Raw genomic sequence first — 16,076 nt, 5'->3', positions numbered from 1 at the left:
TTTTAAAAAATATATCAGAAGCAGAAAGGCTGCTAAACAACTAGTGGGGACACTGGACGATCAAGATGCTAAAAGATGATAAGGCCATTGCGGAGAAACTAAATGAATTCTTTGCATCGGTCTTCACTGTTGAGGATGTGAGGGAGATTCCCAAACCTAAGCCATTCTTTTTGGGTGACAGATCTGAGGAACTGTCCCAAATTGAGGTGTCATTAAAGGAGGTTTTGGAACAAATTGATAAACACTAATAGGTCTCCAAGACCTGATGGTTTTCACCCAAGAGTTCTGAAGGAACTCAAATGTGAAATTGCAGGACTATTAACTATCATCTGTAACCTATCATTTAAATCAGCTTCTGTACCAAATGACTGGAGGATAGCTAATGTGATGCCAATTTTTAAAAAGGGCTCCAGAGGTGACCCTGGCAACTACAGGCCCGTAAGCCTCACTTCAGTACTTGGCAAATTGGTTGAAACTATCTTAAAGAACAAAATTGTCAGACACATAGATGAACATAATTTGTTGGGAAACAGTCAACATGGTTTTTGTAAAGAGAAATCATGCCTCACCAATCTACTAGAATTCCTTGAGGGGGTCAACAAGCATGTGGACAAAGAAGACCCAGTGGATATAATGTATTTAGATTCTCAGAAAGCCTTTGACAAGGTCCCTCACCAAAGGCTCTTAAGCAAAATAAGCAGTCATGGGATAAGATGGAAGACTCTCTCTCATGGATTGGTAACCGGTTAAAAGATAGGAAACAAAGCATAGGAATAAATGGTCAGTTTTCAGAATGGAGAGAAGTAAATAGTGGTGTGCCCCAGGGATCTGTACTGGGCCCAGTCCTTTTTAACATATTCATATATGATCTGGAAAAAGGTGTAAACAGTGAGGTCACAAAATTTGCAGACGATACAAAACTACTCAAGATAGTTAAGTCCCCGGCAGACTGAGAAGAGCTACAAAAGGATCTCACAAAACTGCACAACGGGGCAACAAAATGGCAGCTGAACTTTAATGTTGATAAATGCAAAGTAATGTACATTGGAAAACATAATCCTAACTATACATATACAATGATGGGATCTAAATTAGCTGTTACCACTCAAGAAAGATCTTGGAGTCATTGTGGATAGTTCTCTGAAATCATCCACTCAATGTTCAGCGGCAGTCAAAAAAGCGAACAGAATGTTGGGAATCATCAAGAATGGGATAGATAATACGACAGAAAATATCATATTGCCTCTATATAAATCCATGGTATGCCCACACCTTGAATACCGCATGCAGATGTGGTTGCCCCATGTCAAAAAAGATATATTGGCATTGGAAAAGGTTCAGAAAAGGGCTACAAAAATGATTAGGGGTATAGAACAGCTTCAGTATGAGGAGAGATTAATAAGACTGGGACTTTTCAGCTTGGAAAAGAGGCGACTAAGAGGGGATATGATAGAGGGCTATAAAATCATGAGTGGTATTGAGAAAGTAAATAAGGAAGTGTTATTTACTCCTTCTCATAATACAAGAACAAGGGGCCACCAAATTAAATTAATAGGTAGCAGGTTTAAAACAAGTACAAGAAAGTATTTTTTCACGCAACGCACAGTCAACCTCTGGAACTCCTTGCCAGAGGGTGTTTTGAAGGCCAATACCATAAGGGGGTTCAAAAGGGAACTAGATAGATTCATGGAGGATAGGTCCATCAATGGTTATTAGCCAGGATGGGCAGTAATGGTGTCCCTAGCCTCTGTTTGCCAGAAGCTGGGATTGGGTAACAGGGCATGGATCACTTTATGATAACCTGTCTGTTCACTCCCTTTGGGGCACCTGCCATTGGCCATTGTCAGAGGACAGGATACTGGGCTTGATGGACCTTTGGTCCAACCCAGTATGGCCGTTCTTATGAGTATGGAACAGATTACCGGTGGCACCCACTATCTGCTGTCAGAGTGGTAGACTAAAGGAGGTGGTATGGATCCCTCAACATAGGGTTGTTCTATAGCAGTACTGGCATTTGATAGAGTAGATCCAAGGCTGCTCTAACATATGTGGACTGGTAATGACCCCACCAGGGGCCAGAGTACCCTCCATGCTTCCAACAGATTGTATGCCAGGCAAGGTTTAGTGTAGTATAAACTTTAACTGTGACAACCTACAGGATATAATGCATTCCTACCATTAAACAATGCAGTACTCTGTATAACTAAATTGGTTTTAATTTCCCTCACATCCAAGCGGAAGGGAGGAAGGAGAACAAGGTATAAGGACTTGGTCCTGTGTGCTTGCTGAAATCTCAAACAATATTCTTCCAATAGATGCAAAATGACAGAACAAATCCAGAAATGAGCAATTTTATCTTTCCTCTGTGCAGAGGCAATTTGCAATAATCAAAATCCATAGAGAATTTATAGCTCAGGAGTGACATACAGATTTTAAGACTATAAAGTGCATTTACACATCCTGAAACAATCCTATGCAATAAATGATGTAACTAGCTATGATTCAACAACTTGATGATACATCAAGTCAAAGAAATTCATGTAATTTACCAAGATACATTGTTGAAAGGATTATTGTTCTATGTTATTTACTTATTTTTAATCCATTTTCTTTTTTTTTCCCCTTTGTTTAGGATTTAGTCTTCCAAACTATTTTCTTGAGTCTAAATAGTCACCACTGTTGGGACATCAAGCTTTGTATATCTAAAAGAGACAGAGATGAAAGTAAGCCGATATGGCGTACTGGCAAGAGCTGATATGCCATGCTGGACCAGACCGGCTTCCCCAGGCTGGTGATTTAAAGAGCCCAGGGCTTGCTGCAGCAGCCGAAGCCCCAGGCCCTTTAAAGCACTGCCCAAGTCCCACTGCTGGAGCACCGGGGTAGCGGTGGCAGGGCTCCGTTGATTTAAAGGGCGTGGAGCTCCGCTGTGGTAGTGGTGGCCAGAGCCTCAGGCCCTTTAAATCACCCCGAGCCTCTGCAGCTGGTAGATCCGGGGGTAATTTAAAGGCCCTGGGGCTCCCAGCCACAGCCAAAGCTTTGGGGTCTTTAAATCTTCATTTTGAGGCCATGCCTCTTCTGGTTGAGGCCATGCCCCCGCTCAGGAATCCAGTTTACCGGTAAGTCCTTTAAGTTACTTTCACCCCTGTAAAGAGAGTACTTGTTGGTAAGTGAATGAGCTATGAAACTTATGCTTTTTGAGTGGATAAAAGTACACTCTTTAGTAAAAGTACAGTCACCAATAGAGAAGTACTTTTTTCATAAGGAAGAGAGACTTTGTCTGCAACCATCTACATTATTTTTGAGTAGCGGTCAGCACACCCCCAGTAAACTTTGAAAATTATGAATGATTCGGACTGATTAGCTGGCATTTAACATCTGCATATTGGAAACTTTTTATGTTTCTATTAAGTAATGCCAATATTCCCCCTAAACTGTTTAATTGTGTTCCTTTTTTAGGATCATTTAGAAATGAGTTGAGATAACACAGATTGAGATGCTGTCTATCACCCAGACAAGCCATCAGAATTGATGATACAGAGATTACTGGATCAAAATACAAAATAAATAGATCTGGGTGGTCAAAACAATCTGTTACGTCTGAAGCAGAGATGCTCCCCTTAATACTGTGATACATGTGGAGAAAAACAAGACACTATTACATATTTTTGCAAGAAAATTAATTACTTATGCATTGGTAATTCAGAGGTGATTTGCTACCATAGTCAAACTTTTGATTAAAGCACTGAACACAATTGCTTCTAGTTCTGTACCAGTAAAATTAACTGAAGTCCGATACTTCGAAGAAATGATGAGGGATTTCCCTAATGCTGAACAGTAAACTCAGCACCAAATGTGGATCCAGTTCCAGCCACTGAGAAACTGAAAAAAAGCATTTGGTGCTTTTCAAAAATTTGTGTGATGCATTCTATTTAGAAACAACTCCTTTTATGCAATATTTTTCTACCTCTCTCTCTCTCTCCATTATTTACTACTAAAAATAGCCATCAGGCTCTAGTCAGAATCAAGGCGCATTGTACTGACCACTGTATAAATCATACAGGAATATAGCTTCTGCCCCAAAGAGCTTACAATCTAAATTTACATGAGTAGAACGCCTTTGCTTCTATCAAATATTTGTTCCTCAGTTGTAATGTCACAAGTGGAGGACTGAAACTTCTGGCAGTGTAGACTCTTGATTGGGATTATATCGCAAGCCGTTAGCTCATTGGTAAATTGAATGAACCTATCAGAAACCTGAAAAGAGCATTTTGTGATGAAAAGTTCTTTTCACTTTTGTAGTCCTCTGCACTTTCTGGCATAAACTCCCGTACATCACAACAAAGACTGCACTCATGTTTTCTAACTCAAAGGAAAACAAAGTAACAGGAATCTCACAGAAAATCTTGTTCTTGTGAGACTTCCAGTAAAATTTTGTAGAATTATAACTGTTTGGATTATTAATGTAGGCATCCAGCTTTTAGATGTATATCTAAATCAAACCTCTGAAGCATCTCCCAGCACTAGGCTGCAGGTCAAATATTATCTTGGATTGTTCCTTGAACAGAGAAGCAGAACCAACAAATGCAGAGTATTTTGTTCTCTTTAGCCTCACATGAAGACGTTTTTTCATACAGAATTCTTTTGGCAAGTTCCGTATTACTCAAGACAAGTAGGCAACCTGATCTTTGAACTGCAAAGGAGTGAATCCCATAGGCCCAGTTTGTCTCCAGATGGTATTTAGTTGAGAGTTAGAGGGTACTTTCATAGGATAATGCATATATTTTGAAACCACAAAGCTAACTAGTTGTTGCCTTATACTCAGAATAATTGTTGGTTGCTATAAATGACTGATAGAATCATAGAATATCAGGGTTGGAAGGGACCTCAGGAGGTCATCTAGTCCAACCCTCTGCTCAAAGCAGGACCAATCCCCAATTAAATCATCCCAGCCAGGGCTTTGTCAAGCCTGACCTTAAAAACTTCTAAGGAAGGAGATTCTACCACCTCCCTAGGTAACGCATTCCAGTGTTTCACCACCCTCCTAGTGAAAAAGTTTTTCCTAATATCCAACCTAAACCTCCCCCACTGCAACTTGAGACCATTACTCCTTGTCCTGTCCTCTTCTACCACTGAGAACAGTCTAGAACCATCCTCTTTGGAACCACCTATCAGGTAGTTGAAAGCAGCTATCAAATCCCCCCTCAATCTTCTCTTCTGCAGACTAAACAATCCCAGTTCCCTCAGCCTCTCCTCACAAGTCATGTGTTCCAGACCCCTAATCATTTTTGTTGCCCTTCGCTGGACTCTCTCCAATTTATCCACATCCTTCTTGTAGTGTGGGGCCCAAAACTGGACACAGTACTCCAGATGAGGCCTCACCAGTGTCGAATAGAGGGGAACGATCACGTCCCTCGATCTGCTCGCTATGCCCCTACTTATACATCCCAAAATGCCATTGGCCTTCTTGGCAACAAGGGCACACTGTTGACTCATATCCAGCTTCTCGTCCACTGTCACCCCTAGGTCCTTTTCCGCAGAACTACTGCCTAGCCATTCGGTCCCTAGTCTGTAGCGGTGCATTGGGTTCTTCTGTCCTAGGTGCAGGACCTTGCACTTATCCTTGTTGAACCTCATCAGATTTCTTTTGGCCCAATCCTTCAATTTGTCTAGGTCCCTCTGTATCCTATCCCTGCCCTCCAGCGTATCTACCACTCCTCCTAGTTTAGTATCATCCGCAAATTTGCTGAGAGTGCAATCCACACCATCCTCCAGATTATTAATGAAGATATTGAACAAAACCGGCCCCCGGACTGACCCTTGGGGCACTCCACTTGATACTGTCTGCCAACTAGACATGGAGCCATTGATCATTACCCGTTGAGCCCGACAATCTAGCCAACTTTCTACCCACCTTATAGTGCATTCATCCAGCCCATACTTCTTTAACTTGCTGGCAAGAATACTGTGGGAGACCGTGTCAAAAGCTTTGCTAAAGTCAAGGAACAATACATCCACTGCTTTCCCTTCATCCACAGAACCAGTAATCTCATCATAGAAGGCGATTAGATTAGTCAGGCATGACCTTCCCTTGGTGAATCCATGCTGACTGTTCCTGATCACTTTTCTCTCGTATAAGAGAGAATTTCCCTCTAGTATTGAGTATTATTTTTGACATACAAACATCCACAGATGTGTTGAAGTGTAGGCACAGGATGCTAATTCAAGTGCTTGAGTGAAACACTTGAGGATAGTATTATTGCAAAAGTTAAGTGCATCTGAATTATTATGCATGCTGCCCATTTAAACCTATGCCTAGCTGGCATGCATGTCCTAGGGCAAGCATCTGATCAACTGGTAAACTGGCGTCATGCTGTTCAAATAGATGGACCTAAGTCTTGGCAGCCAAACAAGCAGTGTATGTTCAGTTGTGAATATGAAGGAAAGAATCCCAGGCAGGAAAATCAAAAAAGTCATTTATCCTCATTTTATGCTTGGAACTAGGTTTATGTTCAATTAAAAATAGCTTTCATTACTGCACAAAGTTTTACTTGGCCTGTTTGAATCATGAAAATGCTGAACAGGGCTGAAGAGGGATTTTTAATGAAGTCTGATTTAGCGCCTATTTTAATCATTTGGTGGGAACTGACTCTACACATCCCTGTTTTCACACCTTATATACTACTGCAATAATATTTGCAGGAAATATGGTTTGAGAAGTATCATATGAAAGCTAGCATGTTGATTATTAATATCATTGTAAAGTGCGTTGTTAATATATGAGAAGCTATTAATTCCCTCTGTATTATATTACTAGAACATGATTAAGACCAGACAGCCTAATCTAGGTAAAGGTGATAAACAGGTCTGTTTTAGACAAAGGATTATGGGTTTACCTCAATTTATATATTAGCAGTAAAGAAAGACGAAGCTAATCCGGCAAGGGTTATCCTGATCGGAACTCGAGAAACAGAATTAACATGGCTTCTGCACCCCAGGGACACACAGGAGAGTGAATCTGCAGTAGTCCTTCCTAACTTGTAAGAAGAAAGCATCCCTTTAGGAATATGAAGGGAGAGAGCCTCCGTCTTTATCCTTCACTTTAGGAGACAACGAAACCAAGCGATTAGATCTCTGTTGGGTCATGGCCAGGTTGGCCAGCAAAGACTGGCAAGAAGACCGAGGGAAAGAAACCATTTTGAACAAAAGACTGTATCTTGCTATATTAAATTTTAAATTATTAGATGTATATTTTCCACTTTTATTTGCTTGTAATCTTTGTCTCTTTTACTAGATATCAGTTAATCCATGCTCTATAGTTCATTAACTTGTTTGGTTTTCATTATAAATCCGTGCTGTGTAAATTCAGTAAAAAGTGTGTGCTTCTAGAAAGCTGACAGGTTGAAGTGTTTTACTGTTTCTATAAAGGCAGTGAACCTAAAACTTCCTCTGTGAGGGTCCAGGAGCAAGGCTGGATTTGGGGGGAAATTTGAAGCTAGAATGGTACTAAAGCTCAACCTGCAAGAGGTAAGCAGGTGGGGCAAAGCCAGGGTGAGGCTTGTGGACTGATGGGGTCAGAGCTCTGGACAAAAGCTGCAGAACCACAAGACACCCAGGGTTATTAGACAAACAGTAACCTAATACCTTACTGGCCAGGAACCCCCAAAAATCTGAGTCCATTTACATTGCAATGACTAAAACAGTCTTAATTGCTTGGCTGGCTTGGTAATGTATCCAGCATTTCTGGAGGATTCTGCACGCTAACAGCATCCATGATACTTTGTCAAAACACCACCCATAAAAAAACCAAAACATACAGCTTCACATTTATTTATACTTCAAGTTGTGCAACTCCATAATGATGGAGGGGCTGAAAGTAATATTATGTACATTTGAAGATAACATGGCAGAAGTTGGTAAACATTAAACATCTCTTCACAAATGATGGTATCTTTTGTTCCTGCTATTGGCATGACTACCTGCAATGAATAAGAGTTAAAGCTCCACCATGCAAGCAAACAGTGCAAAGCAGTCATAGAACCATAGAATATCAGGGTTGGAAGGGACCTCAGGAGGTCATCTAGTCCAACCCCCAGTCAAAAATTGCCAATGTTTTATTGTAAATTGCAAATGACTGCAGAGATGGGAATGGGATATCTAGGAATTAGATTATGGGGGGAACTATTGGTAAAATAGACCAAGCCTTTTACTTCTTGATCTCCGGTTGGAATTGAGGCCAGACTAGAAGTGCATAGGCAAACATCATCCCCCACAGGAGCTAGTTGGTGGACAATGCGAAACCATTTGGTGGTTACACAACTGGCAACGAGGGCTGAGCAGGAAACAGAGCTTGGATTCCCCTCACAGCAGTCCTAGTGGGTAGCCAAGGGGAGCGCACACTAGAATCCATTAAATTGTGACAAGTTTAGAGCAAAAAATATTACTAAAGATGATGGGATCCATAACTTCTCTAGGTCGGCTACAATGTTAACATTTCTGAAATGTACAGACTCTCTAAGAAGAGCACACTGTACTAAAATACAGGTCCTCTTAGGGTTTGACGGTCATCACTTGAAGATGTTACACAACCATCAAGACAGCAACAGGGACTGAAGGGCAATTTCAGTATTAAAATGGAAAAGCTAAGTCTCAATGTTATGAGAGATCTGCTATAAAGATATGAACATGTAAAAATAGGTTAAATGTTTTTCACCATCACCAAAATTTAAAATACATATGTACTACATAATTCAAATCAGAAAATAGCTACAGGACGGTATCCAGATAATATATTCATAAAATATAGCAGTATACATACCATATATATATTTTAATACCTTTCTGTGAATGCCTTTAGTTATATAGGAAGGACCCTTTACTTTCTTTCGTCAGCTTGTCTCCAGCTTTGTCCAGCTTGTCTCCAGCTTTGTCTCTATCTGAGACTTTTTATAGCTCTTCTTTCATTTGCTTATAGGCCTTTCCTGGAAAGATCTAAGCTTCAACTTAGCATGACAGCCACCATCTCGGCCAACACAAAGAACTGAAGTGAGGACCTCCGGAGCTAAAAGCACAAGTTTCTACAGCTTTAGCTAAAGAGATGTTCCAACATAGAACTATAACAGATTTACATGGACACACACACGGTTACATTAGTCTCTTAAAAATGGGTGATGACTGGTTAATTCAAAGCCAACATTGCTGTATTTCTGATCCAGCAATTGTCACTATGTGTTGGTCACTCACTATCTTCTAAAAAAGTGATTGTAAAGAAACTCAGAGGCAGATAACGTCATAATTTAAACTACTCTGAAAAGTTCAAAGTTGTTTAACTAGACAAAGAAAGGGATTAATTTCTGCTTTTAACAAATCATAGATTACAAGTTACATGAAATAGTGTATACATTGTACCTAAACACCATGAGTATGTAAGTTAACTCAGCTATATGTTCTAGTTTGGTAATCAGATCTCCAAGTCAATTCCTCAATTCTCATTGCTCTCAATAGACATGTAATTTTTAGATCTTAAGCTTAAGTCAACATGAATAAACCATGTCCCATTCTTAATTTAACATCATAGCTACTTTTGCTATGCACATTAAAGTCTAGCCAGCATGGATTTTACCACTACCACTGTTTATTTTTTAACCTTGAAAATCATCCAGCGAATTGTGGTTATATTGATGCACAGGCATATTTTCCATAAATATTAACAAAAATTATATGCATACACTACCTTGGTAATTTTAAAGATGCTTTAAAAAGAATGAAGTCAATCAAAATCAAGTGAGAGAGCACTTCAACCTGGATACGCAACAGACTTAAAAGTGGCCATTCTTCAACAAAAAAACTTCAAAAACAGACTCAACGAGAAACTGCAGAACTGGAACTAATTTGCAAACTTGACACCATCAAATTAGGCCTGAATAAAGACTGGGAGTGGCTGGGTCACTACAAAAAAATAATTTTGCCTCCGTTGATACTCACACCTTCTTGTCAACTGTTAGGAATGGGTTACATCCAGCCTAATTGAATTGGCTTCATTAGCACTGGCCCCCCACTTGGTTAGGCAACTCCCATCTTTTCATGTGCTGTATATTTATACCTGCCTACTTTTTTCACTCCATGCATCTGATGAAGTGGGTTATAACCCATGAAAGCTTATGCCCAAATAAATGTGTTAGTCTTTAAGGTGCCACAAGGACTCCTCGTTGTTTTTGATGATACAAACTAACACGAATACCCCTGAAACCAGTGAAATCCTAATATGCTAGATAATTTAAATAGACAAGATTGGAGCTAATCGTGCTGAGCTGAAATGTCAGAACATATAGTTTATCTGAAAAATGTAGTCTTATTTTTCTCATGAATGCCAATGAATAGAATAGATTTTTTTCAGATTTACAGATTAGAATTTTCTCAACAATTTTTTGGGAGGATTTTCTGTCACCAACATCACAGCGTTTGGTACAAAGGGATTTCCTGTGTGGGTTTAACTGTGTAGAGTTCAACCAGATCCTCTACTGATAGGAACCCATTACCTGTCAAGCTCTTATACATGGACAAGTGCAATAGTAAGATTTATGATATTTCTTATATTATGTATTATCACTGCATTTGAAATACTACAATGACTAGCACACTGTTAATAAAAATATTTGCAAACTATAAATTATACAATTTTGAGTAAGAACATTCATGCAGAATTAGAATATCATAAACCAGTCAAGATTTATATCTATAAACCCTGTTTTCTGTAACAGGCTAACCAGATGATAGATCATGAATATATATGTTTGGAGTGAGAAACTATTCAGTCCCAAAATAGCTTTGTTTGGTGAAATATTCTATTACACATTCCACCATGTAAAGAATAAAGGTTAATAATCCAGTGTCAACAATGATATACTATATACAAATGTTGGTACAAATGATATACTAATGGAACCACCATAAAACAAAATGATCCTTCCAGTCTTCCTTGGTACAGAATTTTTGATAACAATAGCACACACACTCAGCTTGTTCAAATAAGAAATGTTAACAGATATGAGTTTGCATTTCTGGGACAGAAACTACAATAATGAAAGTGAAATATAATGCTGGTAGATCAGTAATGTTACCTGTACACATTGCACATTTTCTGCTTTTTAATGTCATGGGGTGATTTTTCTCTTCTTATGCTATTAACAATTGCTTACTTGAATATAAGAGTAAGGACTGGTGAAAAATATAAAATTATTTTTACTCTTAACAGGAGGATTAAAGATTAATTCACATATGTCAACTAAATATAATCTAATTGGATTTGTAATATTTCAGGACTGTTAAAAATCCACATTAAGTGATTTTTGAACTGCAATATCCAGCATTGTCATGAAGGACTGCATTTAGGTATAAAGTGTATTACACTTCAGATGTTATCTTAGTGAAATCATTAAGCTCCCGTTCATTTAATTATATTTGCCACATGCATACTGCTAAAACTACTAAACCAAAGGCTTCAATCTGCTAAATAGTAAGCAGAAGCACTGAAACAGATAGATTTGCACTGTGCACTAAATGTGAGATTTGATTCTATATTCCATTACAAGTTATTCACTTTCCAATAAAGCTTCTAGATGTTTTATTCCCAAAGAGTGAAGCTGAATGCAAAGTAAATTAAACAAGAGAAACTTTATTAAAGCCTGTGGACTTCTGCCTCCATGTGGCTGAGTTGTCCTTTAACCTAACTACCTGCATTCCCTATTCCTCAAGGGACACTTCAGTTCCACTGACCATGATATATCTTCCCTGTTTTAACAAACATTTTAATATAAAATTAAAAACAAATAATTGACACCCAGACACCAGCTCCTGTCTCTTCTGCCAGAGGTCGTTAGCACACAGCTAAATTGGAGTTTCATCTTTACCGCAGACTCATGTGGTTGAACAGTCTTTGAGATAGTTTGGTCTTCTCAACAGATGAAGTACATAGAAGCCCTGGAGCCAGGTCCTCCTGCGAGGATCTAGCCAATAGAGAAAAAACAGAAGGAGTAGGCTTATGAGTTGTGAGGAGCGTCCATCTCCAGGGTCAGCAGGTTGTTTGCTAACCTGCTATACTCTGTTGCCTGCTTTCACTGATTGTTGGCCATCTCCTCTCGGTGGATTCTCCATCCTTCTGGATGCAGCAGGCCTCCACTCAGTGGTGGGCAGATCATGTGGTAACAGAGTCTTTCTGCTGGTGGTTATCACATGACCAGCAGGCGTCACACCCTGCTATCAAGGAGCAGAGATGTGTATTCATTCCTGGCTGGTAAATCTACTCACAAGCCTGTCTAAGACAACGGTCAATGCCAAGGTGTGAGTCCTGTATTTTTTGCACGACATGCTTATGGAATGTGGTGGAGACAACAAACTTCCTGTCCTCAAAATATTCTATCCTGCACACTCAACCAATCTTTAATTTGAAAATACGGTTCTGCTCCTACCAGAAACTTGGCTTTTGTCTTCTGGCCACCCTGCTCTTATCACATTCTTTTGACTGCTTGCAATTGGGCTTTTCCATTGCCTCTTTGATTTCTATCAGCTTCAGTGTTGAAACCAGGAGACAGTGCAGCATGCTAATGGATTCAATGTCCGGACCCCATTCCTCCAGCTCGCTGATACTGGGTACATATGTGTACAACATCTGATCTCCTTGGTAGTGTTGGAGATGCATCAACATATGCAAGAAGGGGCTTTGCCATGATTGTTTCTAGGGGTGTCTAAGCTTTTTGCACTATTATTGGCTACAGGTGTACTGATGGAAACCCTCCACTCCAAAACCATAGCCAGAAGCTTTTTTTCTATTTTGTTCAGTCTCTGACAGGGGTCTGTTAGCATAAGTGACTGGCTGCTTCTGCAAAAGAGCTATACCCAATCCTTTCTCTGATGCATCACACTGGAGTGACAGTGTCTCTCCTGTCTTGTAGTACTTCAGGACAGGGGCATCCATTATCCTTTGTTTCAGCATGTCAAATGCTTGCTGTTATGGACCTGCCCAGTCCCTCTCAACATCCTGCCTTATGAGAGGACAGAGACTTGTACAGGAGCTGACATATGGTTCCTCTATTGCAGACAAATGTGGACAGAAAATGTATCATTCCTATAAAGTGCTGTACCCCTTCAGGAGTGCTGGAACAAATTGTATGAGGGGTGCTGAGAGCCATTGAACCAAACTGTAAATCCTGTATATGACGAAAACCACTTCAAGCCAGGGGGCGCGGTAGCACATTCAGCACTCCTAATTTCAGCACCTAGGTACCCCTTTCATATCTACTAGGAATGTGGAATGTCTCTGACTGCTTTCATTTTGATGGGATCGGCTCTCTGTCCCTGTGCTGTGAGCAGATGTTTAATGTATGTCACCTCATGTTGTTTGAGTCACATTTTATCTGCATTCAGTTTTATGTTCTTGTCCCTGCATCGCTGTAGAAAAGCTTGTCATTTCCTGTCATGGTCTCATTCAGCTTCTGTATCATGGCTTCTTTCACCTACAATGAGGATATCATCTGCAATTGTTTTCACCCTAAGCAGTCCTTACAGCACTCGATGAGTCATCTCTGGAACACCTCTGGCACTGGGCTTATATTCATCAGCAGGCATAGCCATCTGTAGTGACCAAACAGTGCTGCACATGCTGACTCTTTAACCAGGCTTATGAGTCAAAACCCAGTCTTCACACCACAGACCATTCAGATTCTGGATCTGGAAAGTACTAGCAAGATTTCATCTATTGTGTGCAGTGGATATTTTCAATGCCGGTTTCAGTGGCTTTGGGTCTATGCAGATGAACAACATGCCTGATGACATCTTTACCACCACCAGGCTGCACTAGTCCCTACAGGTCCTCTAATGCCCCTGCTCTACACACTTTTGAACTCCTTGGCCCACTGGCCTACATAGTGTCATAAGACTTTCTTTGCATGCTTACTACCCAATCAGATCCATGGTTTGTATGGCTGTATGCTGTATTCCCAAGAGAGGTCTGGGGTGCTTACCATCCACCACCACAAACTTCAATTGGTACCATCTTTTATTTCTCAGATTAGTTACTATGAGGTCACATTTTCCTTTGGGCTCCACTGTGTTCTCATTTTACATTGTGACCGCTCTTTGTAATGGGTGTGTTCAAATCCAACTCACCCTAAGAAATCACTATGCAGGAGGCTTCACTATTCAGCTGAAATCACAAAAGGTGAGTCCCTATTAACATGGTTCTATGCATGGAGGATGGTACTATTCATCCCTTGTTACTTTCTTGTCCTGACAGCTTGAACTGATATGCTCTCAGAGCCCAGGAGAGTCTCACGATGTTACCACCACTGTCTGATGTGCCACCCCACTCCTGTACAAATCTGACAGAATCTTTCCAAGACCTTCCTCTGCTCTTGCACAAGATGGTTCAACCTTGCCACATTCCTTGTAATGCTGTTCTACCTTGGGGCACCTTCTCCTTTACCTGCTCATGCTGTCTCACACAGTAAATACATTTCACTACGTTTATGGAAACCAACTGCTTTCCTTTCCTGTTGTCTCCCCGACATGTAGTTCTGGGGATGCGATACACCTTCTATGGATTTCATCTTTCCTCTCAAGGCTTCCACTGCATGCCCCATGTCTAAGCATTTGTCTAATGTGAGATTGCCTTCCCAGAGCAGAGGGAGGGGATGATCCCAAGTGCCACAGACTATCCTGTCCCAAATTAGGGAGTCTGTTAAGACTCCAACATTGCATGTAGGCAGCCAGTGTTTGTAAGGCAGTAACATGAAATCTATCCCCTCCCCTTTAGATTGTTCTCTAGTGAAAAGCCTGTGTCACTCCACAGTTTTGTCCTGCTTTGGGGAGCAATAGGTCCTCGGGGCTCCTAGGATTGCTGGGAGGCTTGAGGCAGTGTGTGGTTCAGAGCAGTGCAGATCTCTCCTCCTTGTTCCCCAATAAGGTAAACTAATCGTTTTAATTTCCTGCTGTTGCTGTCCTCCTGCATGGCCAGGTCTGTGTACAGCTCAAACTCCTCCTTCCACCGGGCACATTACTGGACTATGTTTGTGTCTGCAAATTCCAGACCAAGTTACAGGACTCATTCTGCCAGCTGCTACACTTCAGAGAATTCCCTGATCAGATGTTACCACCAGATTTTATTTGTAAAGGAAAGAAGCTGAAACAGGTAAAATTGAACAAGTGGAACTTTATAAACCCTGTGGATTGCTGTGTCTATGTGGCTGAGTGGCTTCCAATCTAACTCCCCTCCCTCCCCATTCCCTTGGTTTCCCATCAATAGCAGTTCCTCCAGGGAACATGCCCCCTAGTACTCCAGTTCCCCTGATCATTTTATGCTAGGCATGGAAAAAAGTGTTTTGATATTTCATTTTTGTACAGCTGTAATTAAGGTATTTTAGTTTTCCAATATTTGAAATTCTAAATTAGGTAGTTCTGTGGTAGGCTGTAGTCCTGAAAGCCAAATAAGTCCCAGGTACAAAGGTGTTTGTTTTGAATATTTCACCTGTATGGCCTTTTATGCCCTGGCCTCAGTACGGTACAATGTATCATGAAGACAAGCATACAGAGGAATTCTTATGCATTTTAAGAACATCTTTATAACTGATTTAAATATCCTCTAGCTGTATTTAACATCCCCTGAATTTGGCTTATCATCTGAAGAAGAACGTTGCATCATCTCAAGCAAAGTCTGTAAACATATTTAAAATATTATTTATATATACATAAGCAGAGTCCATAGATTTACAGAGATAAGGGAGTCACTAAGTCTTCCCACAGTAGAGTTATGCTGTGTTGTGATCCATAAAAAAAACCAGCAACCACCTTCACATATTTACATGGATAATAAAGCCAATTAGTAGTTAAAATGTCCATTCTCCAGATTCACATGATGTAAACTGACAAATCCTTTTTCCTAATATCCAGTATCAATAAACAAACCAAAAAATTGTAACCTTCCATTTTAATTAAGCAATAAATCTGTAATGTGTATGTTGATAGTTTAGTAATGTGCAAGCATTAAAGAATACATGAATGTGCACTTAATAAAGGACAAGCTATTA

General features: G+C 40.2%; 1 protein-coding gene across 5 annotated transcripts in view; it reads right to left on the bottom strand.

Annotated features, from left to right (window-relative positions):
- SGCZ (sarcoglycan zeta) overlaps nucleotides 1-16,076 on the bottom strand; it is a 793,251-nt gene that overhangs the window by 341,719 nt on the left and 435,456 nt on the right. The window lies entirely within an intron of this gene.

This window comes from Chelonia mydas, chromosome 4, assembly GCF_015237465.2.
Source record: "Chelonia mydas isolate rCheMyd1 chromosome 4, rCheMyd1.pri.v2, whole genome shotgun sequence".
Lineage (NCBI taxonomy): Eukaryota > Metazoa > Chordata > Testudines > Cheloniidae > Chelonia > Chelonia mydas.
Note: the sequence above shows the minus strand (reverse complement) of the source record. Positions and strands in the feature narration are given on the sequence as shown.